Below are 24823 nucleotides of genomic sequence, written 5' to 3'. Positions count from 1 at the left end.
CATGCTTCATCATAGGGTCCTCTGGAACGGGGCGTGCTACTAACAGTGAAAGACACAGGAGCACTTGGTGGTTATTACCATATAATGATCTTTATAGGAGTTGGAGTTTTTTTTTGTGTACATTTAAAAATACCTCCCTGATAAGACCTCTAGTTTTATGATTGTCTTCAGGCGATAAAGTTAAAAAAGGAAAACATAAGAAACTGGTGGGTCCTATGACCCCTGTTTCTATTTTGTTGGGCTGTGCATGGAAGGGTTTATTTTTTTACCCTGAGCAGCTTGTGTAATGATTGAGACTGGTGTTGGGTGTCCTACCAGATATGCCAGAGAATCTTCAGGAGCCTTGTACTTCTTGTTGATTCACAGAAGAAAAACAGTCACTGTAGCAGGGGTTTTCATTATTTTAATCCCTTACTCCCAGATATAGTCAACTATAGGAAATGCTCTCAATTTCTTTCTTGATTGCTCCTTAAAGTCATACAAGAAGCAGTCTGATTGCTTCACTGTGACTGGAAGCGGAAATTATGAAACTGCTTTCCATGAAAATCACAGATATCCTCTTGTGGTGAGTCTACTGGTTGAGGTGCTGGAGGAGAAGGTGTGTGAATGAAATAGTCGTCCCACTCACTAGCCACTGATTGAGTGTCTGGCATTTCGCACTCCTCCCTATCCTCTTCGGAAGAAGATGTGCCATCGTTTAGAGGCATAGCAAAGCTCGTTATTGGTGTCATTCTAGGTGTAGGTGGTAGCATAGGAGGCAGTGCTGGCACTGCAGGCATAGGAAAATGTTTGCAGTAATCCTGCAACAGTCCTTGTAGGTCTTGTACCATGGCTACAGGTAGTTGATCCTTGGCTTCAGGTGCAGGTGGAGCGAAAGAATGGGTCTGCTCCATATAATGTCTTGGCTTTTTCACTGGTCGATGGTATATCTGCTGATAATTTTCATTCTCATCATACTCCTTATTCTGGTATTTAACATTCAGCTAAGATGGGCTATGAGCTCGTCAATAAGGCACATCATTGTCTTTTTCAAAGTCTTCCAAATCGAATAAGTGGCTAGGTGGTAAAGGAGACACTTAACTAGGGTCCTGCACAAATTGTATCATTGGTGGTGTCTTTGATGGTAACATAGATGAGGTCAAATCCAGTGTGAGGATCAACACTGGAGGTTTCTTTAGCTTTGTTGCCCATGGTCTCGTTGGCGAGGTCTTTGTCAACAGTGTTGTCATCGACAGCAGTGGCATGGCCACTGACGGTGTAGTCATCGTCGTCAAGATGATCGACGGAGTGAATGTAGACATAGGGGGTCATTATGAACACAGCGGTAAACACCGCTGTGTTTATACTGGCGGTCTTTCCATTGACCGCATGCCCCCTTGAGACCCCGCCGGCTGCATAAAGAACATTCTGCTGGGCCGGCGGGCAGAAACATTGTTTCCGCCCACCGGCCAGGCAGAATGCAGGGCCGGGACATTGCCGACTGCTCCACATTTAGCCGACGTAAATGCCACTATGAAGCGGGTGCAGCAGGACCCGTGGCACAGATCACTGCCCGTAACTTGGGCAGTGACCTGCGCGCCGGGGCACTGCATGGGGGCCCCGGAGCACCCCTTCCGCCAGCCTTTCTCTGGCAGGGGAACCCACCAGGGAAAGGCTGAGGGAAACAGGGTACATTATCCGGGGGGCAGCGCTGCTTGCAGCGCTGTCCTGTCGGATAATGTATTCCGCCATTGTCAGGCTGCCTGTCGGCGGCAGCCTGGCGGTGGGCTGCACAGGTGGCCCTCCCTGTGTTACTTATATAGCGGTTCAGACTGCCATGCTGGTGGCGGTCTTTTCCGCCACCGCCGGCATGGCGGCCTGAACCGCCGGGTTCATAATGAGCCCCAAAGTGACTATCATCGTCAGCGCTTTGGTGTTCATCAGCATCGCCGATGTCAACGGTGTTACACTCGTCAACAAGGTTTTCATAGACATTAATTTTTACAAAGGCAAGATTTGAGGAGGATTTTAAAGGCTTCAAGGGTAGGGCTGAAGATGTAGCGGAATGGTCAGACTTTGCCTCAGAAGGGGCAGCAGCTTGCATTTCTTTATGTGAGGGCCTTTTTGAAGATGCATGGTGTGCCTTTTTAAAGGCTTACTTATGCCCCTATGGTGACCCTTCTTAGATTTCTTCTGTGAGGTGATATAACGCTTATTGTCTACATCTTTAGAGACACCAAAAGACTTTTCTTCAGTTTTTGTAGCCATAATAATAATCTTCCCTCTCTATCCTTGAGAGTTTTAGAAGAAAACGTTCTGCAAATTTTGCAGTCTTTTACTTTGCGGGCAGGATGAAGGAAAAATATGCAGTCTTCATGAGGATCTTCTGAATGCAGCCTGTTTTTATTTTTACCAGAGAAAGGTTCTGACATGTTGACACAGCAGAAGAAATTTGGGTATACCAAACATGAGTAAAAACTGAAGAACTGAACATAGCTCAGGGAGACTCCCTCTCACATGACATGCAGTAGAAAATCTAATGGAAGATGCCTCTGCTGGGAGAGTTCTAAAGGGTACTATTGCCTAATTGGCTGGAGTATGGCACGTTATAAATTATGTAGATAAACTATTAAAGCTAATGTCTTCTGCAAATGTAAGCTATGTAGATAATTTTCTCTGCTTTAGAATGTACTGTGGGACTCCCACCCTGACAACTGATATGATTCAAGCATATGAATATATGAAAGATCCACTAGTGGAGAAACCATAGCTGTTTCTCAAATTCATATTGATTTACCTGTTAATACAGTTATGATTGAAGAGATTCCTACAGAAATAATTATTAATGTTGGCTTTTTAACATTGAAGTAAGGAAACTTTTACAAGGAACTTTTGATGCAAATAGAGTGTTATCACTCAATGCGGATGAATTGAATATATTTTATCAAAGAAACAGCCAGATTTGCAAATAATGCACATGGGAAGCTAGAATTATTAGCAGATACGTGTGATGTGGATATCATCAAAATGAAAAATGTGAGGAGAAATTATAAAATGGATTTGACTCACGATAAAGTAAAGGAATTGGTTTACATGACTTTAAGGGTTCACATTAAACTTAAAGGGACTCTGTTCGGGTGGTCATTCAGCTAGTGCCAAGATAGCCTTGGGTATACGTCGCGCTCTATAAAATGCCTTAATGTAACATAACATTAAAGGTTTCATTGAAAAAAGAAGAGAATGGAGTGAATTCATGAAATATAAAGACCGACGGAAGAGATGGATTTTAATACATTTTTTGGCTTTTCTGAATATATTCCTACTGTCCACAGGCTGATAAAAAAGAACATATAAAATTCAAATGTGGACAAAAACTGTACTCCCCATGTATAGTTTAGCCATCTTGCCCGCCCAAGCCCCATAAGTCAATAGATGATAGAGTCTCAATAGCACAAAGGCCTCCTCGTGGTCAGTTTTCATCGGCAGCCAGGTTGGAGGTCAGTAGAACATCAGGCTACCGACGGACAGTAGCACAATAGTTGTCTAACTTGGAAGGCTCCAGAAGTTTCAGAACACTGAGATGCTTTGGGCACAAAAGTTCTTTTAAGTCTCTGCTAAAGCATTCCGGTAGGCGACCCCACTTTTCTAAAATCATTTTCCTTGCCTTGGTCTATTTTGAGTTTTTCCATACTTGAAATCCACTTTAGTCATTTATGTTCAGATGGTGGCAGCTGTTGTCTCCGCAGTTCCAGGAGGGTTTGCTTGGCAGCCAGATGAAGGTGGGAAATGAGCCTGACCGGTACCAAAAACTGGATAGATATCTGAGGCTGGACATCCAAATAAGACCACCTCAGACATCTAGCCAGGTCTGACCCAATGATTTGTTATATAGTGATTAATACCAAAGGCCAGAATGATTGTATTTTAGGACAGGGCTTCTCCCCCTCTTCATTTTGACTGGTCTCGTTGTAGTGCCATCTGTAGAGTACAGGGAGCAATGCTTCCCTTTTTTTTTTGCATGGGAGGTAAAGTTGTTGTATCAAGCTATGACTTCCCCCCCCACTGGTCGTGACACAGTGTAAGGCCTAATTCTTTCTCCCAAGCGTGCTGGAATGTGTGTCTGGCAGTGTCTTGCTTGACAGTAAGCATGTTATAGATGATGGACATGGCATGTTTGTCTCCCGTACAATTTTAGAGGTATTTTTCATAGCTGTGAGGATTCTTGTACCTCCATGTTTAATTCCAGGGTCCAGTAGGCAGTTGTGGAGCTGCAGATAGCTATAATTTTCAATCTCTGAAAGAGAATATTTCTCTTTCAGCTGCTTAAAGGGTTTTACTGACCCCTGGGCACATACGTACCCCAGTTTTTTTCACCTCACTTCCAACCATTTGCAGTAGGAGGTTCTATTCAAACGGGGCGTGAAATCAGGATTCCTCTTCCACACAGGTGGGGATGGGAAAGAGTTGAGGCTGTATTTTTAACCTCTACCCTATCCCATACACCTAGGGTGGCCCTCATGACTCGGGAGACATTCATTCATATTTGTGTTGCCACAGGATTTCCCCTAGAGAAGTGGTTCACAACCTTTTGACTTCTGTGGACCCCCACTTTATCATTACTAGAGCATGAGGACCCCAACTGAATCATTAATGGAATATGGGGACCCCCCCACTAAGTAATTATTGAAAGCTAGGGACCTAATCTGTTATTTTTTTTCTAAGCAGTCGCGGACCCCCTGAGGAGGCTTCGGGACCCCCAGGGGTTCCCGGACCACAGGTTGGGAACCACTGCCCTAGAGGGCCCGCTGCCATTGTGTGGTCAATCATAAACCACCCCTTTAAAGTTTCTCTCCTTGTCCAATGAATGAGGAAGCAGAGATGAGCCGCTCTGTAGTAGTGTAAAAGATCTGGTTTCCACAGTTCCCCCCTGGTGCACTTTCAGCATGCACCGCCACCAACTAATTCTCTCCACCATACCATGCCAAATGAAGGAAGAGGACAACGACTGGAGGCCGGCAATAATATTGCACAGGATATGGAAGACTAATGTCTGCAAAAGATAACGGACACTAAGCTATATAGCCATTTTATTGGCTACAATTCTACCCAGCAAGGACAGAGTTTTGTATTTTCATCTAGTTAGCTCAGATTGGATTCCTTGCTTCAATCATTGTAGGTTTCTTTAGGTTTAGCTGGGGTGAGTGCCTGTGCTAGACCTAAATAGTCTATGTTCTAGGAAGCAAAAAGCAGGGAAGTGAGTGATGGTACTTGATGTGCAATTGACGTAGGGGTTGACACAGTTAGGATTTCAGATTTAATGACATTGATTTTGGACCCCAAAACCCTATGCTAGAGTTGAAGTTCCTCGAGCACCTGAGGACAACAGCAAGCGGGGTCCGTCAGTGACAAGAGGCTGTCATCAGCGAACATAGTTTCTGCTCTTGTTTACCAAAGCATATTCCTCCAATCAGGGGATTACCCTTGATGTGTTGTGCTAGGGATTATAGCATGAGGGCAAAGAGGAGGGTGGACAGGGTGGACCCCTGTCTTGTTTCCTAGTGGATCTCTACCCAACCAGAGAACAGTCCATTAATCTGTACTGTGGGTCTTGGCAGCCTGCCAAAAGTCAGGGTATAAAAGTGTTGCCCATCGCTGCAAGCCTCAGTACATCAGTCACAAAGTCCCAATAAACCCTATCAAATGGTTTTTTTGGCACTGAGGATGACCATGTTAGATTGCTTTGATCGAGTGGCGTCAGTGTCTGTGAGATGGAAAGCCTTCTTCATGTTATTACTGGCTTGGCGATCTTAAATGATCTTAAATTAATTCAGACGCCTGGATGCATCAGATCACTCAACAGGGATGTGTAACTGTACAGTAGCTATTTTAAGTAAGAATATTGGCATCTATGTTAAGGAGGGAGATTGGGCGATATGATACACAGCCACTGGGGTCTTTGCTAACAGGATAAGGCAGCCATAATAGGAGTTGCCCTACCTTCCTGAATTATTTCCAGATAAACTATAAAGAGTAGTGTTAGGTTTATCAGGATGAAGCATGCTTGTTGTCCGGTTGCAGTTTATGAAGGAGGAAGATGTCCGGCATTTTGACAAGTAACTGACACGGCAGATGCGGAGTACACACATTGGTATTCCTGGCAGGTGCGGGCAAGCACACTGGAGTAAGTCATGGACGAGGGTGCATGTCAATATGTGTGCAGGAGGCTAATGCGCCATTATGTCTCACTATTCAGAACTCAATGAGATATGGCCTTGCTTGATGTTGCCTCAATAATTTAAAATGCGCCTATTGTTGGGGTAACAAGTGATATCCACAGCCCCCATATCACACCAGCCACAAATCAAAGTGATCTTACTGTCCGTCCTGCCGTGTTTCATTTTTGGCATGCTGAAAGCATGGTTCAAGAAGTTGTAGATATATGTGCTGCCATTTTATCATTGTCCAGATGATGGTGTTGTCGAAACAAAATCCTCCACCATCCATAAGCCCTCGGCATGAGTCATCGCACCAGGATGTAGAGATAGCATCTGTGGACCGTTACCAACGATCAGTTGGGTCATTGCGGTGTTTAGGCACATCCAGGGCCCCAATATGCGCAGGTGACGGACAGAGCAGCTGACTCAGGCTGCCATCATGCTCGAACTCAGGCCACACCCCCCACACATAGTTTTAATGTTAAAATATTGAGCGAATATGTAGAAATTATGAAGATTAAAAATTGTTGTGTGTACTTTTCTTCCCTCTTCTGCAAATGAAGGTGCAGAATACTTACAACTTCCTATTTCCTACAGCCTTTTCTGCACTGTTTTTGAAAGTATATTTAACAAGAATGAGTTTTTCTCTCTATGTCTTAGATTTCAACATCTTGTTGAAGGGGGTAAAAGTCTCTGCAGATGGAAGGTGCTAACAAGGGATTTAAGAATGGTAAATTTATGAAAACAATTGCACAACTTGAAGATGGAATAAAAAATACTAATCAGGGGTATGTGCGTGCTTTGAGTAAAGAAGACCACACATGTATTAAGGAAGACAATGAGAGCAGAGTAAAGATTGTAAGAAATTGGAGAGATGAAAAAGATAAGAGACAAAAAAAATAGATTGTCAAATCTACATCTTAGATTCAGAACTGTACATGATAGAAAGGCTGAGATGTGTATGGTACACTGTGAACCTTTGAAAAGTGGGAAAGTTGAATGTGGAAGAAAGTGAGTGTGAAAGAAGTAATGTTATAAATGGTGATTTGGAGAGGAATTTATTATGTGTGCAGTAAGACTGCTTATTTCAATTTGCAGTGTAATTTCGTTGGTTCATTTTATCTTGGTCTGGTGTTTCCTAGAGTATCATTTGAGTGGAATAAAAGATGCCATTGGTTTGAAGCAAGTGAAACATTGGTTTGGATGGATAGTATTAGATATGCTAGGGGCTTATATTCATTCTATAGATGTGGCTATGAATGATGTGAAAATGAGGCACTTGTTTACACTAGTGCACAGGCCTGCTTCAAGTACTACTGGAGCCCTAACCCAAATTAATTATGAGTTAATCGCTATTAGAGCACTGTTAATGCAGAATCATTTAGCGCTAGATATCCTTCTTGAGAAGGGAGTGTTTGCAAGATATGGAAGGTAAAGGAATGCTGTGCCGTCAGACCTGATAACAACAGGGTTATTAATGAATACGTAAACAATATACATAATATAACAAAATGTTTCTCATGACCTTCAAGCTTTAGAAGTGCATGGCATGTGGGACATTGTAGGTTCCTGGCTTAGTGAAACAGGGAAGGGTTTTAGTAAGGTTAGTGAACGGATTCATATTTTGGGAGGGGCAAGCTTTGCTACTAATCCTAATTCATATAATTATTATGGTGATTTGTGCAATTTTTCTTCTGTTTCTTTTGTTCCAATTTTTTCTGTCTGTCTACAAATTGTGGGTGTAAAGAGAAAAGAAGAAACTAAGATGGAGAATGTTAAAGAAAGTGTTTACAATCAGTTGAAGATAATGGAGGAGAATAGCATAAAGCGATGCAGAATATGCTATAACCTCCTTATTAATATATTCATATTAATTTATTTTAGTGATTATTAAATAAGTCAGAGGGGGTGAGTTGTAAAAGTATTTTATGAATTTATGTTTTCGTATCAAAAACAGATCAAATGTCAGGCTGCTTTATACTTTTAATATATGGACTGGTTTACTTTTCTTTCTCTGACTGCAAAGTGAGATGAATTTTTAAAAGGAATTATGAGACAATGTAGAATGATGTTTTTGCAAAACACAATCTGTAAATACCTTTAAATGAACTGTGTGCATCCGTCATTTAGGAGTGCAAAATTGAAGCATTATTCTTTGCAAATTTGAAGTGTGCTGGAAAAAGAGATTTTAATAGGATCAAAACTCATCAACACACTCAGGGCCTAATTACAAGTTTGGCGGGGTCTTGTGACCGCTAAACTCACGTGGCGTCGGACAACCGCACTTCTGGCGGTCGGACTGCCAGATTACAACCCTGGCAGTTGGACTACTAGGGGACTGCCGCCACCACCAGGATCATGGATCTCGACGGGCTGGCACGGTGAGACACAGCAGCGCTGAGTTCAGCACTGCCGTTCTGATCATGACTTCCCTTCCCCGCTATCAAAAGGCTGGAGGAAAAGAGCGCTGGGGGCCAAAGGTGGGGCCCTTGAACTGCCCACCACCACACCTATGGCAGACAGTGCACATTCCCACGGTGCTGGGGCACCAGTCAGCCCGGCGGAAACATTGTAATTGGGCCAGGTTGGAGACCTTCAGCTCCATCGGTCTCCTCTCCATGGGGTCGGAATGCCAAACTCATAATCAGGCCCTTAGTTGGTAATGTACAAATAATAAATATTCACAGAAACCCAACTTCCACCCACTACCATTTGTGTGTGTAATTGCTCTATCAGTAAAACTGTATGTCTGTGCAAATATGGTGGCCATTTCAATGAAAAATAGGCTCTTTGTAAATGACAATGACCTACCACACAATGCTTTATTTACATTCAAAAATCGCCCTGGCACTTGCCCATTAAAGTTAAGTGGGACACAAAAGTTTGTTTTTCTAAAAAGTGGGTTGTGGTTCTAAAAAGTTTCGAAACCACTGTATCAGGATATTTCCATAGTTTATGTTGTTTTGCTCATTTTCAACTTTCTCTAGTTTTGAACAGGCAACATATTATTATGTCTTCCATGTCTACAGTAAGACATATTAGTTCAAGTAGTTTGACAATGTAAATATATCTTATTTGTTCAAACAGCTCTGGACAACATTAGCATAGAGAGTGGGTTAGTACTTGGGTGTTAAGGTAATATGACATTTATTTTTCTTGTGCTCTGATCTGCTAAAGACATTATACATTTGCTCACACCAAGATGATTCTGAAAATGTTTGTATCTACTATGCAAGAATTGTGTATAAATAAAAGTTTGATTTAGTGGGTGAGCCCTAGGTTTCCTGTACTAATAGGAGTGCAGTCCAATATTTCACTGATTTTGCTGCCTATTGAGACTTAGAAAATGTTTTCACATTTATGTACTCACTATAACTCTGCATTTGAAAGCCTTTGTGGCATTTGTTCTGTACTGCTTATTTTAGAATTTTGCAATAAAACCCTGTAAGTTTCCGTTGATCTAGAACTAAATTATTCAGTGGGCCCAAATTATTCCCAAACTAAAATTATTGAATTAAATTATATTGTATTAATTGTGATGCTTTGGGAGGTGTCTTAATGTGGGAACCCACTGCCTCATGAAACTGAGGATCAACACGGTCTCTGAATCAGTGAAATGTGGGAGATATGATAAAGGTAAAGTTTGGGGTGTGTTGATTCTGGGGTACAGTGTATTGCTCCCACACTTCTACATGGTGCACTGAATTCCCCACATCCCGGCAGCGCATTATTCAGTGGTGTCTTGTTCAGTAGCATCTCTCCGCTGCTGTAACATTAAGTTAATAGCTGTGCTGATAGGGTATTTTAGTCAAACATACATCGGCAATTGTGGTGTATTTTTTTAATACTGTGTAAATCATGCTTGCTTGTTTACAACTACACTGTGGAGGCTCTGCATTCACAAAATATACATTTGATTTTCAAATGTCTCAGGGCATATGATAAAGCACTTAACACTGTTTTTCAGAAAGGCTGGGTGTGGCCTTAAGCAATGTGTGAAAGTGCTACCAGCCGACTGCTCGGTGAGTGCTAGTGCCCCTCTTGCTTCACATCCACACCCCCTCCAAGACCTCTCCTCTCTCCTAGTAAAGGTGGAAATAATTCAAAGGTCAGTAGTTCCGTGGGAAGTTATTAACATACTGTTTGAAAACTATTTTATCATAATAAGTGGCTACCATAAATTCATGTGATCCACCCCCTGTAAATATGTGTACCTGAACAAGCAAATGTAGTCATGTCATTTTGACTGCATCCACATATGTTGAACTGATATGACAGCGTCCGAAAGACCATGTCGTCATTGTATACATGTGATGGAAGTTAAGCTTTCAAATGTAAAAAGCACGGAAAAGGTCTTTGGGTCTGGTATTTGCTGCCAGTCTTTTAATGTTGCCAGAACTGGTTTGTTTTCTCAAGGGTTTTGTAACATTTTATTGTTGGATGAAAAATCACCTATAAGAACAATTATTTCTGGCCTTAAAAGTATACATTGTCATAGTAGTCCACAGGACTGATGGGGCCGGATGTTTTCCTTATGGAAGAGCAGTACGTCATCACTCACACTGAAGTGAGCCAATGGCTGAAGTGGGCTGGCTCATTACCCCATGCAGGATGCTGTAGTGGGTGGGAGAAACAGGTGAATGACAACAGGAAACCAGTGGCTGAAGAAGGAATGCTGAAACCGCCTATAAGCATGCATATAATATATACAATATTAGTAAAATCAAAAGGTCTAGGCTAGCATTATACCTAAAAATGGAAAATCAGCACAAAATAAATATGCACCACAGCTGATGGTATATTTTTTTTTTTTAGGTCAAGCCTCCCAAACAGCTTAGATACCTGTATACGAAAGATATATTGTTGGTTTACTAAGAGCATACAGGTGCTTGGAACGCCCTATTGCTTAACTTTGGTTGTCTCCCTGTCACTCTCATTTACTTGCTTCTTATTTGTGTTACAGCTCGTCAGTCTTGTGTTTGACCCTCCAACGGAGCACAGTGTCTTTACTGTCTCTTTTGATTGGCAGCCTTCTATGCACCCACTGCATGCTTCTCAAGCACACATTTTTTTGTTAAGCATTTTAAGAAAGATCATTTGTTTTCCAAGTGTCTCCCTCGTGTACTTCTCTCCCATTGCTCTCTCTGTTGCCTGTGTGCTTCTCCCAACCTCCATTCATGTTGCACTTGCTCTTGTGTATTCCCCGTTGTTCCTTTGTCTGTGTGCTTCTCCTGTGCCTGCTCCAAGTTGCTCTGTCGCACATTGCTCCTCCTCCCCTGCTCTTCATGTTGCTTCCATATGACCTACGCACTCCTTTTCTGTGGCCTGTTTCTTTTCCTCCCTAGCACCCATGCATTGCTTTCCCCTGCCATGTCTTGTGTTGTTCTCCCTCATCTGCGCCCTCTGTGTTGCCTTGTCCCCAAACCAGGCTTAAAAAAAAACGTTTCACATGTCTTTCTTTTTAGCTGCCGATCTCTCTGGATCGGCAATAAAAAGGAAATAAATGTGGCTGCATTCTATGCTTTTTTGCCCAACCTAGCATACAAAAGGTGTAAGTGTTAAAGTTCAGCCAATTACTGCACCGAAAGTAAGATCTATTTGTAAATCTAAGGTTGCACTTTTAGTGCATATATTGAGAAACTAGGCCGTTCATCTCCTCGTGGTTGCAGAAAAGAGTGCCAGGAATTTTAGAAATCGTAATCTGTGTTATTGCACACACCTTACTGTCTGAAATGAATTACACGTGTACCTATACTCGTACACTTTGTAGTAACTTTACACTAAGAAATGAAGAATAGCTAAAAGTAGTAAAGTTATTAAAAGGTTTTTACTTGCATGTCTCCACCCAAGCAACAAATATGAACAAAAAGCTAAACTGAAAGTAACTTTATGACCATATTTTATGTTCCGCACTCATGGGGGAGATCTCTGCAATGGGAGAGGAGATTTCTTTATAATAAGGTTTCTAAAAGTTTATTAAACTTTGAAGAAAATGTGGGTTATTAGTTGAGGAGTGCAAGTACTCAGCTCTAGTAATGATCACAATTGCTATCAGGGTGAACCATTAAAGTCACCAAATAAACCTGAGCTAAGTGCCCCGGTAGCTATAGCACAGAGCAGACAGACTTAGGTTTACAATAATATCAAAACAAATCAGAAAAATAGAGCACAATTTGATAAACAAGATCACACCAAAATGACAAATATCCAATAAGGGGAATGAGGCATATGAATTTAAATATTTTAAGAAGAAATACTGCCAAGAACCACAAAGTGCCTATGATCGTCAGTGATCGTAGTCGAACAGAACCTACGCACAATTTGACACAGACTGCAACAGGGTGTGGGTTATGAACCAGATTTGTCCTGGTGAAAGATTTTACCTTTTGACATTAGTCCTTTAAGTTCCAATCCACCATAAGGATTACACTTTTAAAAAACTCCAGTACCTCAGGAAAGGCACTTAGAGACTCTCAGGGTGGCAGGTAGAGAAAGGAGGTCCAGTTGCCTTGGATCAGCTAGGTAGTTGCAGGAAAGGCTTCTTGTAGCTTGTTGTATCCCTGTAACTTGTTAAGACTGTCAGCCTTATGACACTTGGGATCCTCTTCTTTGACCTGCGTACAAGAGGGAGAGCAGGTCTAGTACTTTATGGCTCTTCCTAGGTCTCAGATAGCAGGCTCAGTCCTCTTCTGATATTCCACATGTCCAAGGACCTGGAAATGCCACATTTATGCCGGACAACAGCTAGTGAGTAGGAACGACTCATGGGGACACCTAAACTAATGCAGTTCCCAGGGCTAACCCTACCCATTTTGGGAACTGTCAAGATGGCAGAAGTATTCCCCCACACTAAACTTGGGCTTTGAGGGCTGGGTGCTTGTATGTACTATGGTAATCCTACTGTCCTACTACAGCTAACACTAAAATCCAGCTTTAGGGAGTCCCTGTATCCCAAACAAACTTAGTAAAAGATATCAGAGAGCAAAGCTGAGCTTTTAGCAACAAGTCAATGGACATACACAAACTGTTTTAGCATTCTGTTTGCTTCCTTTGAAGTGTGCCTCCAATGTTCTATGAAAAACTCCAGCAGACCTGTCACGCCGGCTTGACACTCCAGCAGGATTTGACACTGTGATGTCAACTAGAGGCTTTCTGTGATGGAGGCACCTGTGCTGGAGAGACAAAAGAAGTGTGCACACCTGGTTGTTAGATACATGAGCTAACACAGGGTTGGCCTCTTTAAAGCTAATCAAGGACTTGGGCCCAGCCTACAGGCCATCCTGTGATGGTCACAAAAACGCTTTCCCATATCGAAGGCCTTTTGTGTCTGTGCTGGGAGCAAGTTCACACCTCATTCATGCCGACTGAAATGTTAAGCGAAGGTGACATTTTAAATGTCATCTTTCCAAACTATTAATTACAAATCTGACTTCACCAGAGAAAATGGGTGTGTAATAATGATTTCAAAAAGTCCAAAAAGTAAATCTGTAGCCATTCTGTAGGCAGAGATAAAATGTATTGAACTTAATATTGTATCCCAATGCTTTCCTATGGAACAGCCAACCGTGCTACAGGGAAAATAGTTTGCAGGTGCTAGTCATTGTAATAACATGTCCAACATTGACCTTTATAAGTCCTACTCTTAAATATCATTAACTCTTTCCTAATGAGCAGTAAGGATTACTTAGGAGTGACTTATAAATAAATGAGGATTTTAAGAATGCCAAAATGAGTTATTTATTTAAAACCACGCAGGCAGGTTACAATGATAGGCATGGAGGCATGTTTTACAGTGCCAATGCAGGGAATGGCCGAATGAGTGCTGCAGTCCACTGGTAGCATTTCATTTACAGTCCCCTGTATACAGTACTTGGTACCATAAACTAGGGACGTATAGAAAAATTAAATAAACCAGTCAGGTGTAAACAATTTTTACCATGCTGAAAAGAGGAGCACAAGACTTTTACCACTGGTTAGCTGGGGTAATAGCCACGAAAAAACAGCGCTCAGCAAAAAGACAAAAATATGCAGGGTACCCTGCAGAAAGGGCAAATTTCCAACTAGCTTAAAAACAAACAGTAAAAATAATATGTTATATTAATTTTATATGTTGATTTTAAATCTGGAACATCACATCATTCACGTGTGTGTAAATTAAATGTTTAATTTAAATATAATAAATTACAATAACGTTTTAAAATCACACCTAAAGTAAAATGCATATATTTATTAATTATATATTAAAATTACAAAAGGTTATGTATAGAGTTAATTTAGGTTAATTCTTTATTTTTAAAAAACTTAGGCCCATATGTAGCATTTCCTGGTCAAGGACTAAGTCAATTTGGGAAAAGTCCTCACTAGAGTAGTATGGTGTTGATTAATTCTGCACTAGACAACAGTAGTTTGGGATTTGTCCATCCTTGTTCTAGAGGTTATGATCAGGAAAAGGGAACATCATTTTTGATGCCCTTTTGGAGATGTTTCCCAGCTTTCCAGTGAAATATTGGATTGGCACAGGTCTATACTCCAGCTAGGCCACTCAGATCCTCATCAGCCAACTTGATCATAGTACCGTCGGTGAAGAAAGCAAGATGGGGAGGAAGATCACTAGTATATCAAGGTGCTCTGCTATGGAACAACTTGCCTACCAATATAAGATCTAATTCTCAAGAGACTTCCTTTAGGAAGGACTTGAAGACTTGGCTATTTAAAATCTAAACTCTTCTACGAACATAAATAGCTCACTTCTGCTATGGCAATTCAAGCGCTACGAGGCCTTCGGGCAGTTAGGCGCTATATAAACAATTATAACATAACATAACATAACATAACAATTATAACATAACATAACATGCCTTACTGTACCTCCAGTTGGATTTTAGTGTTTTCTATATTGGACTCTGCTTCAATTCTGAATCTCAAATTGGAGGGGGATATGAAAGAGGCAGCCCATCCTCTTTGCAAGTTGCAAGCGTAACTATAAATGCTTTATGACTGGAATTGTAGTCTGAAACCATTAATCTGTTTGTGAACACCATAGATGGGTGGTAACTGATTCACAAACAGTAAGTAGTCACCAGGAGACAGCAAAATAATTGTGGGCAACCTCATGGCTACTAGACAGTGGTCCAGGGTACATAGGCTGCTTTAAAACAAGCATTGGTAAAGTCAATAGATCTCGTCTTTAGGACTACTTTCTTTGCTAATGGTTTTTGGCGATGCTGGAGAGCACTGGTAAAAAGCCACGCTTTTTGCTGATGCATCTTAGCATCACCAAAAAAGGTGTTAGGACATAGTTGCTGTTGACAGTAGCATTTTTTGTAGACACAAGCATGAGTAACCATGCATGTGTGCACCTACAGAATCATGCGAGAACCATTTTCTTTGATTTATCAATTGACTGGTCTAAGAGAACAAGGCCCACTTAGATCAGTCTATTTAAAACAAAATACATTTTAAGTGCACCAAAGTGCCTTTGTGGAAGGCCAGTAGTAATCTACTTTCTTGCCTTTCAAAAACATATATACTTTAATAAGAGGCGGGGCTAAGTGAGAAGCAGGTGAAGTAAGAAGGCTGAGAGAAGCAAAGGGATGGGTGGTGGGCACGAGACAGAAAGCAACAGGGGAACGAGGGAGAAAGCGCATGAGGGAGGAAGCAGCATGGCCAGGGGGAAGAAGCACACAACGGAGATAACAACACTGAGTCCAAGGGGCGGGCGGAAAACACATTTACTCTGATGGAGTGAGTAACCAAAAAGAAAAAAAAGTAGTTCCCTAAAGGTGATCAGTGGAAAAACACAAGCCAGCAAAGAGGCTATATTCAGGGGGAAGGGCACACACTAGATGGCCCAAAAAAAGCCACAGAACATGAGACAGACAATTGAGAGCAACAATAAAGCCAACCAATAGTAAGCAATGGGCAGGCTGTAAGCACCAGTAAATTCTTGGTAAGCCTACAATGCATTTTTTTTTTTACAGCCAGACAGCTAAACCTATAAACAAACATCAAATCAGAGCCTTGCTTAAGTCTTCCTTTAATGAGCCACATTCAACGCTAACACTGCAATGCACCTAGTAGAGTATAAAAATAGACAGTGCATCCTAATGGGCCAGGTACCAGTGACAAAAACAGGATGGTAAGGTTAGTTGAAAGATATAGATACAAATATCTTCTCACTTTAAAGAACATTCCAGATGGGTCCTCCGTCTGCCATGTTTTCCTAAGAGTAGTTTCCATCTCAAAAACATTTTTCAGCTGACAGTTTTATAAAGCCAACATAATGCCTTCTGAAATTGGCAGACGAAGTCTTCCTCTGGTAGAAGGTTATAAACTAGTAAAACACTTAAATCACAATCAACCTGAATAATGTCCTTTTTGTTCTGTAATTAGAACAGGCCACTTAGTCCTTTGGAGAGTCAAATGGAATACGTTTTACTCATTTAATTCAACGTATTGGTTTCTCCTAGAGCCTGTCACTGGTGGAAAATTCCACTGAGCCAGTCCAACCATTCCACCCACAAACGGGACACGTCTTGTTGTGTGTGAGTGCCTTCTTGAAACTAAAGTAAAACCAGTTCTTGTGACAAATGGACTCTTGAATAAATCTTTGGAACAAATCTAGGGACAGGTTAGAGAACCACGCTGTCTGGAAAAAAAAACCTCAAGTATGGATACATAGCCCTGAGAGACCCAATTTCTCCCAACCTTCTGCCTGGGGTAACAGCAATCAAGAAAGCCACCTTAAAGGACAACCTTGATAGTTTAGTAGATTCCAGAGGTTAGAAAAGTGATTCCTGAAGACCCTTTAGAACTATTGAAAAGTTCCATCTAGGAACAGGGTTATGAATCATTGGCCTCTGGAGTTTTTAGCAGTCTACTTGGGAAAAGGCACACTAACTGATAAATCCTGAATCAGACTCTTGAATGCGCTAATGGGAGCTGATTCAGAGAAGAGTAGAGGAAGCTAAGCCTTTTGAAAACCATCATGTAAATAATCGAGAACATTGAAGGGAAAGATCATACTGGAATTCGAAGCTATGCACCATTTCTGAAAAGACCACCAGCGTTTTGCATATGAGGACAGTGTAGAAGGCATTCTTGAAGCTTGAATCTCCAAAGCTACTTGACTGGAACACCCCAGCTGGTCTAGACTGTATTGTTCAGTTTCTAAGCAGTTAAGGCTAGATGGCAGAGGGAATCTAGTGACAGAAAGGGTAACTGTAGGGGAGGTGGATGGAATGGTAGATGGAATGGATCCCCTATTGCCATCAGTATTACCTTGGAGAACAACCAAGGCCTAATTGCCAAGAAAGGAGCTAACAAGACCACTGTCCGCCCCTCCTCCTGAACGTTCCAAAGCACCCTCGAGAGGAGGGGAATCTGAGGAAAGGCATGCAGCTATGCCTCTGGTCAAGGAATCAACAGAGCTTCTATCACATATACTTTGGGACATGATCCCTCTGTACAAAAACTCAGTAGTAGTGCACTGTAGGGAGATGCAAAGAGATCCAAGCTTGACATCGCAGACCAAGAGTATACCAAATTGAAGTTAGTGAGAGACAAAGCATATGCCACCGATGATGGAAGGTTTTGACTCACGGAGCCTGCCTTAAAATTCAGATCCCCCTAAACATAAATCCATATGATTGTTACCAGGTGGTTCTCTGCCAATGTCAAACTATCCTTCACTAGGCTGCTGGGATCCAAAATCCTTGTACCTCCCTCTTGAATGAGGTAACATCTGGTAAAAATGTTGTCACTGCCAAGTATGCCCCTTCCAACTAACTGTGGAAAACTTGGATTCCTTAACATACTGCAGCTATCTCTCTCCAATTGGAGGACTGACGCCTGCCATCCTGACCAACAACAGCTATTCTTTTCATGATGGTGAAGAACTGCTCCCCAATCTGACAGGCTTGTGCCTGTCATTAAAACTACTGGGGAGGAAGATGAATTTAAATAACTTTGGAGATATTCTGATCTACTAGCCACCACTGGAGGTCCTGAACAATCTGAGGTGTAACCAGCACCAATTCCTTGAGGTGCTGAGCTGCCTGATTCCAGACCCACAGTAGGTGATTCAAATGGGGTTTAAGGGAAACCAGACCCAAGGTATCACTGATATCGTAGCTGCCAAGAACCCCTGATTTCTGACCCAGACCCTTGCTGGAGCAAAGGGTCTGAAAAGGAATTTTGAGAGACGATTGAAAAGTGGAGATCCTTTTCTCTGGCAGAAAAACCTTGCCCACCTGTGTGTCGAACAAGGCCTCTAAGAATGTTAGTTTGTGGGAAGGAATCAGCTCAGAAACACAACGTCACCGGAGACTGTTTGAATTAAATGCAATATCCTTCCTTCACAGCTGCAAGAACCCAGGCATCCTGAATTGTGTCTTACAACAATATTTCAATCTTGCCCACGCTTGCAGATCGTTATTTCTGATGCTGCTGATCTTGCAAGAAGTGCAGCTGGGTCTTCCCTCCCAGTGTGCTCCAAACCCAGCCACGAAAGGGACATATATCCTTTTGAGATTGAAAATGTATCTTCTAAAGAAGTGACTCCCTTTTTGGTAACAACTTGAAAGGTTTAAATATTTTCTTCTCTTCAGCCGACTTCTGAACCATTGTGTTCAGTTCTTCTCCAAATAATTTGGGACCAGTAAAAGGCAATTTATGGACCAAAGATCGTTGACTAGGATCAAGTTTCCAAGGCTTTGTCCAGAGAAGCTGTCTCCTCTGTATCACTGCTCCTGCTGCTGCTGCAGCAGACCAGAGTGAGTCAAATGAAATGTCAGAAAGGAAACAAGATATCAGTTACATTTAGCTAGGATTGGAACATGATCACTTCCATCTTGAAGACAATCATGAAGAATTTGTAAGTTCTTATGCAGCTTATGCTGCATAAGAACTTACCCTCAAAGTAAAATTATTTGCTGCCTAAACCCTTTCCATATCACCCTCAGCCTTTCTGGCAACAGCATCGTACAGAGTAGCATCCTCTAAGGGTATGGGAGAAAGAACAGTGTTGACATTCAGAATTTGAGGGAACTCCTTCTCAAATTCCTCAGTTGGGTATCTTCTGTTATTAAAGAGCGATGCTGCCACTTTATCAGCTTCTTTCCATTCTTTGTGAATGAAAGTCCTAATAACCTCATGCAGTGGCAATGTAGCCAGAGAGCTAGCACTCTACTGAGCATAGAACTCATTGTCTCCGACAGGAGCTTCTTCCAAGCCTAACACTTTCTTCACGAGATAAGATGTCCTTCATTTGTGTACTCTGAATATACCGCATCTTAGCATCTGCCTCCACATCATCATCAGAGTCCTGAGGTGCCCTCTTTGCTTGATGTTACTTAAGGGCAGTCAACAGCAATCTTTATCATCAGCTCCAAGTCATCTCTAGATAAGCAAAGCATTTCCCCCTCCCCAGTGCTTTCAGAATTATGGAGCTTTGACGTAGACTTTCTTGCCGCCATTACAGTCAAAGGAACACTGACACAGGTAATAGCACCTGCCCATTTACACAGAACGCCAAGCATGGCTAATCACGACCAGCGACAATTCACTGGACAGAAAAGGAGCAGCCTCCCCCAGCCAGGCACACTTAATATGCACATAGGCAGGAGCACAGACTCTTGCAGTCCCCAATGGCTCTCTGCCCAGCGCAATGCATGCTCCCTGCCCCAGCTACAGCACAAGAGAAGGGAATGCTCAGAACAAAAATGGAGCTCAAAACCCCTTGGCTAGCACTGCAAGCCACCAGGAAAAGGCAAACTTAAGCAAAACAACAAATCTCAACCTTTCTGTCAACAGTATGAAGCTTTCTTTCAAGGTAGCGTGGGACGCGCCAAAGAACTTTTCAGCCCGCATAAGCTCTGTACACAGAAACAAAACAGGAGGACGTAAGGGGGAAGGGAGGTCTTGTACAAACGATAGTTGAAAAAGACATGGGACTACTAGTATACTTTCTACTTGATTTATTATGTATACGCCAGTGAAAGAAACAAAAATCCACACGCAGTCAGGGCAGGGATGAGGAGGATGGATGACGAGTAACGAGGCCTGGGCTCTTGCTATGAGATTCAGGATCAAGAGGAATGGAATCTGTTCAGCAGGACATATATTTGGAAAAGTTCATCCCATTCACTTGGTCTGTCATTATTCTGGGTGCCTAAGCCCCGGGAGTCAGCTCACAGTGACATATAAGTAGAGCTAATAAAACAATAAGCCACCATCCCCTTTTTATTAGGGTTGAGCGCAACGCGCTCTGTCCCTATTGTTATCTCTCTATGGGCTTGTAACCACGCCCATGTCAAGCCCATGAGTTTGGTTGGTCCGTGAGTTTGCCTTTTAGTGGAAGGCATGCATGTCATACCTTTTCCGGTGTTTAGCCCTCCTTGGGGCCACCGGGCAACTACTGAAAACATACTAGGCTCCATGTTTTCGGTATGGTTTCTGGACTGCTTTTTCTCTTTATTTCGCAGGCAGCGCGATCTCACAGAGCAGTAGTAAAGCACTTTGCATGACATCGACTCTGTTATATGGATAATTGCACTTTTGGCGGCTACATGGATAATTGCTCTTTTGCCCATATGTTTCACTGCAAGCAAACTTCTGTTTCCTTTTGTGTGTCTTCGTCACGCTTCATAGTGGCTGTGGGCTTGCTTATGTGAAACTGTTTTACTTTTCAGTTCATGTGGCAAGAAAAGTCTGGTTAGGAGTTTAAAACGCGAGTAGCTCTAACTCGTTTAAATAGCCACGAGTGCAGTAGTTATGCTGCAGTCTACAGAGAGGAGAGAGGTCTGTGAATGAATATATGCCTCTAAACATCCGCTTAACATTCTACTAATGTCGCCATCTGACAGACACAACCTATATTTATATAGGTTATTCAGGCTGTAGCAGAACCCCGCAAATAAAAATGGTTTTATCTTCTAATTCCCTGGAATTTTTAAGTTATTGTGACTTTACCTAGAATTAGGCATCCTCGCCGTACTGTTTTTTTTGGGGCAAACTTATGGGTGGATAAGTAATGTCTTTCTGCCCTGAGGCTTCTAATAGTTAAATGTAACCTCTGTTAATAAACAATATTGGGATATGGTATGATGTAGTCTAAAGAGTAATGTTAAAGGAAACAAGGGGTGCAGCAGGGTTCTTCTCGTAGATTAAAAATAAAATTGTGATTAACCTCCGATTTCTCGAACAAGATGACCAAAGGTTTATGTTAAAGAAGTGAAAATAATAGGAGTTTTATGCTTGCATTTAATAGTATGCACCTGTACTCAATCTCGAAGTAATGACTCTGAAAATAACACATTTAACCCCTTAAATAGGGTACTCTGTACTTCTTTGAAAGGGGACTTTAAGCACATCACCCAGGATTTTGTGATTTTGATATTTGGAAAAAAATCTAAATGAGCACTTTTATAAAAATTCTGAGATTTTTACAAAACCCCTTGGAAAAACAAAACAAAACATTTGTTCAATCTTGCTTTTATTGACCCTGCGCAGCCACAGGACTTTTAAATGAGGGTAGAAAGGAGAGAGGTGTTTTCTTCCTCTCCTTGCATGGCCTGTGACACTGAGTGCCCTGTGGAGCAGAGCCCACACCCATGGAACGTCATACGTTCTTGCTAGTACAAGCAGGAGGAAGTTACTGCTGGAGGCAGGGACTCAGCTGATATGGAAATGTTCTAGCTTCTATTGGCAGCCATTCTCTAGCCCTACCTATACCCCCCCCCCCGACACACGTCCTCCTGCCCCCTCTTCAATGACACTCATTCTCCTGGCCCCATGTGGCACCTATGCTCCTGTCCTTTCCTCTATGTGAGACACCCAGTCTAGTGCTCCTCCAAAGATTCTCTTTTATTTTCTCCCCTTCATCCATGTCACTTGTCCTTCTGCTCCTATACCGCCAGTGGCTCTCATTTTCCTGCCCCCCTGTGCCAATCATTTTCTTGCCCCTCCTTTTCAGGGTCGGGCGCAATGGCTCTTTCCCTTGTGTAATCTCTCTGTGGGCTTTTAACCAGGCTCATAAGTTTGGTGGTTCGTGGGATGGCCTTTTAAAATTAGCTTGATTTAATTAGTGAAAGGCATGCATACGTAATGCCTTTTCCACTGTTTAACCTGTCTCGAGCGCACCGGCCAACTACTGAAAACATACGAGACTCCATGTTTTCCATATGGTTTCTTCACTACTTTTTCTCTTTATTTCGTAGGCAGTGCGATCTTGCTGGGCAGTAGTCGAGCGCTTTGCATGACATCGGCCCTGTTACATGGATAATTGCACCTTTGCTGATAAGTTTCACTGTAAGCAAACTTCTGTTTTCTTTTGTGTGTTTGCTTTGCACTCATGGCGGCTGTCAGCTCGCTTATGTGAAACTGTTTTACTTTTTAGTTTATGTGGCAAGAAAAGTCTGGTTAGGAGTTTACAACACTAATAGCTTTAACTTGAGCAAAAGTAAGACACATTGCATTGCAAAACTGCAAATGTTTGTTCTCACTGGAGCTCACCCAATGACAAAAGCTGCAACTGCAAAATACTGTGTAAGGGGTGGATGCATTCTTGACAGCACATCTCTCAATTAATAACTAATAAGACCTTCACATTTTCACCTAAATTCCGCCGGCAAAATAAGCTTATAAAACATCATTGCCTTATGTATTATGTTTCAGCTAGAGGCTAACTGTGACCTTTAAGAAGCAGAAAACATAATAAAATAATTAATTATCTCTGCAATCTCATTCATAAAATTAGATGTTTGACACACTAGCAAAGCAATGAATGACTGCTGATGCCTCTCCTGTTTCTATAACAGTGATTGTACCTTTGGGTAACCTTCCAAAAAGACTACAACAACAAAGTCATACTAGCCATGCACAGGGCACCTGAGAAGAAATAATTAAAGAAAAGGTGCTCAACTGTGTACACCGTCACTGGTGTAGATATAAAACTTTGTATTCTTTGAGAAATTCTTGTGCTCCCATGGCTAATATATGCAGTATAAATACAACAAGCATTTGCAAAGCTAATTAGTCTCACCTGTGGGACCTTTTGGCTTTGTCAATTGTTTTTAATGAAGCGGGCACCACAGATGTCGCAAACATTTTTCCATGGGCCAAAAAGTTTTGTCTGTGGAGTGGCTGAGGGTCACATTCATGCCAAATTTGTAAGGAAGCAGTGCATGTAAGGTGAGAGTAGGTGGAGAGAAGGCTATAGATGCTATGGACTGTGAGGAGTGAAGTTATTTTTTTGGGTTTCATTTCAGGCTGCCCTCTAAAATATATGTCTAGCTCTGTAGAAGAATACGTTAATCAAAAAGGGGCAAACTCTGTCACCCGTAGACCAGAATAAGCAAGTCAAAAAATCTGAATGGTCTCTGTGGGTTAAGTGTAAGCCTCGACTTCCACAGCAGAGGTAAAGACAAAACCTTCCTAAGGTAGGGTTATGTAATTTAACTTTATTAAATATTTTCTATTTTATTCTTTTTTTCTCTTTTCCTTAAGCAAAACAAATTCCTTTGTACTTTGTTTATCATATCCAACATCACATCAATGTTAAAAACATTAAAAATATACATATGCAGGTATCTATAAAGGTGCTCCAAAAACAAGTGATGGTACAATGAAAAATGAATAAGTGAACTTATACTGGACCAGTGGTATTTACAAATATAAACATGACCATTTGGCTGTCAAGGTATACTTGATTCAAAATCCGCACACATCTTGTGTACCGCCGACCTTGAAAACAGTCCACATTTAATACTGTTGACGTTTTGACCCCTGAAGTAACTAAATTACCAACGGGTCATCACCAGGACAGTGAAAATGTATAGGAGTCCTAACAAGAAACTCTTTAGATGCCTTGAGACCCCAAATGACAGGGACAATAAAGACAACCAATGAAAAACAGGAATTTAAGTCCTGGTAAGCTCTTTGCAAGCCCACAATAGATATTTTCAACCAGACAGCTGCCCTGTCTGATTAGCTCAACCTAAGCTGTGATCTGGCTTTTTGTACACTGCCTCATGTGAATACACGTCATTTAGACCTGCACACTCTTGTGCAAAGGCTGAGCTTGGGCACACAAATATATTCTTCAGGATATACCTTGAGTATCATATGAGGTATTTCTCTTTAAATTACATTTCAGAGCTCAAGAACCTTTGCCAGACCCATCTTTCAGCATGTAATTCACCTACAATTCCCCCTCCCACCACTACCCTGTCTTACCTGTATGTAGCAAGTTCCAGGCTAGATAAAAATGGTGAGAGATGTCAATGAGCCTTTCTCATCATTTAAACACAGGAAACGTCCTAAACAACACATTTGAAACAAAGCGGATGTTTCAGACGCAAGCGGAACAACGTGTGCCGCAACAACGCATGCCTTTTTCCCTGCCTTAACCACGCATGTGCCAAACTACGCATATGTGTGGTTAAGGCACTGAAAAAAGCAGAGCTTGTGAGAGGACGTGGTGAGGTAAGTGGGGCTGGGGCAGGGTTGGGGGTAGTTTTTAGGAGTGTGAGTGGATTAAAGGCTTAGAGTGGGTGGGGGCTTTTGGGGGTGGGGGTTGAGTTGTTTTTTTTAGGGTTTAGGTTGCGGGCGGGGTAGTTTAGTTTTTAGGG

The 24823-nt window shown here is 41.9% G+C and overlaps 1 protein-coding gene across 1 annotated transcript in view; it reads right to left on the bottom strand.

Annotated features, from left to right (window-relative positions):
• Nucleotides 1-24823, bottom strand: part of LOC138259868 (sulfotransferase 6B1-like) — a 437893-nt gene that overhangs the window by 113974 nt on the left and 299096 nt on the right. The window lies entirely within an intron of this gene.

Source organism: Pleurodeles waltl, chromosome 9, assembly GCF_031143425.1.
Source record: "Pleurodeles waltl isolate 20211129_DDA chromosome 9, aPleWal1.hap1.20221129, whole genome shotgun sequence".
In the NCBI taxonomy this organism is placed as follows: Eukaryota; Metazoa; Chordata; class Amphibia; order Caudata; family Salamandridae; genus Pleurodeles; species Pleurodeles waltl.
The sequence above is the reverse complement of the archived record's forward strand: the minus strand, read 5'-3'. Positions and strand labels throughout refer to the sequence as shown.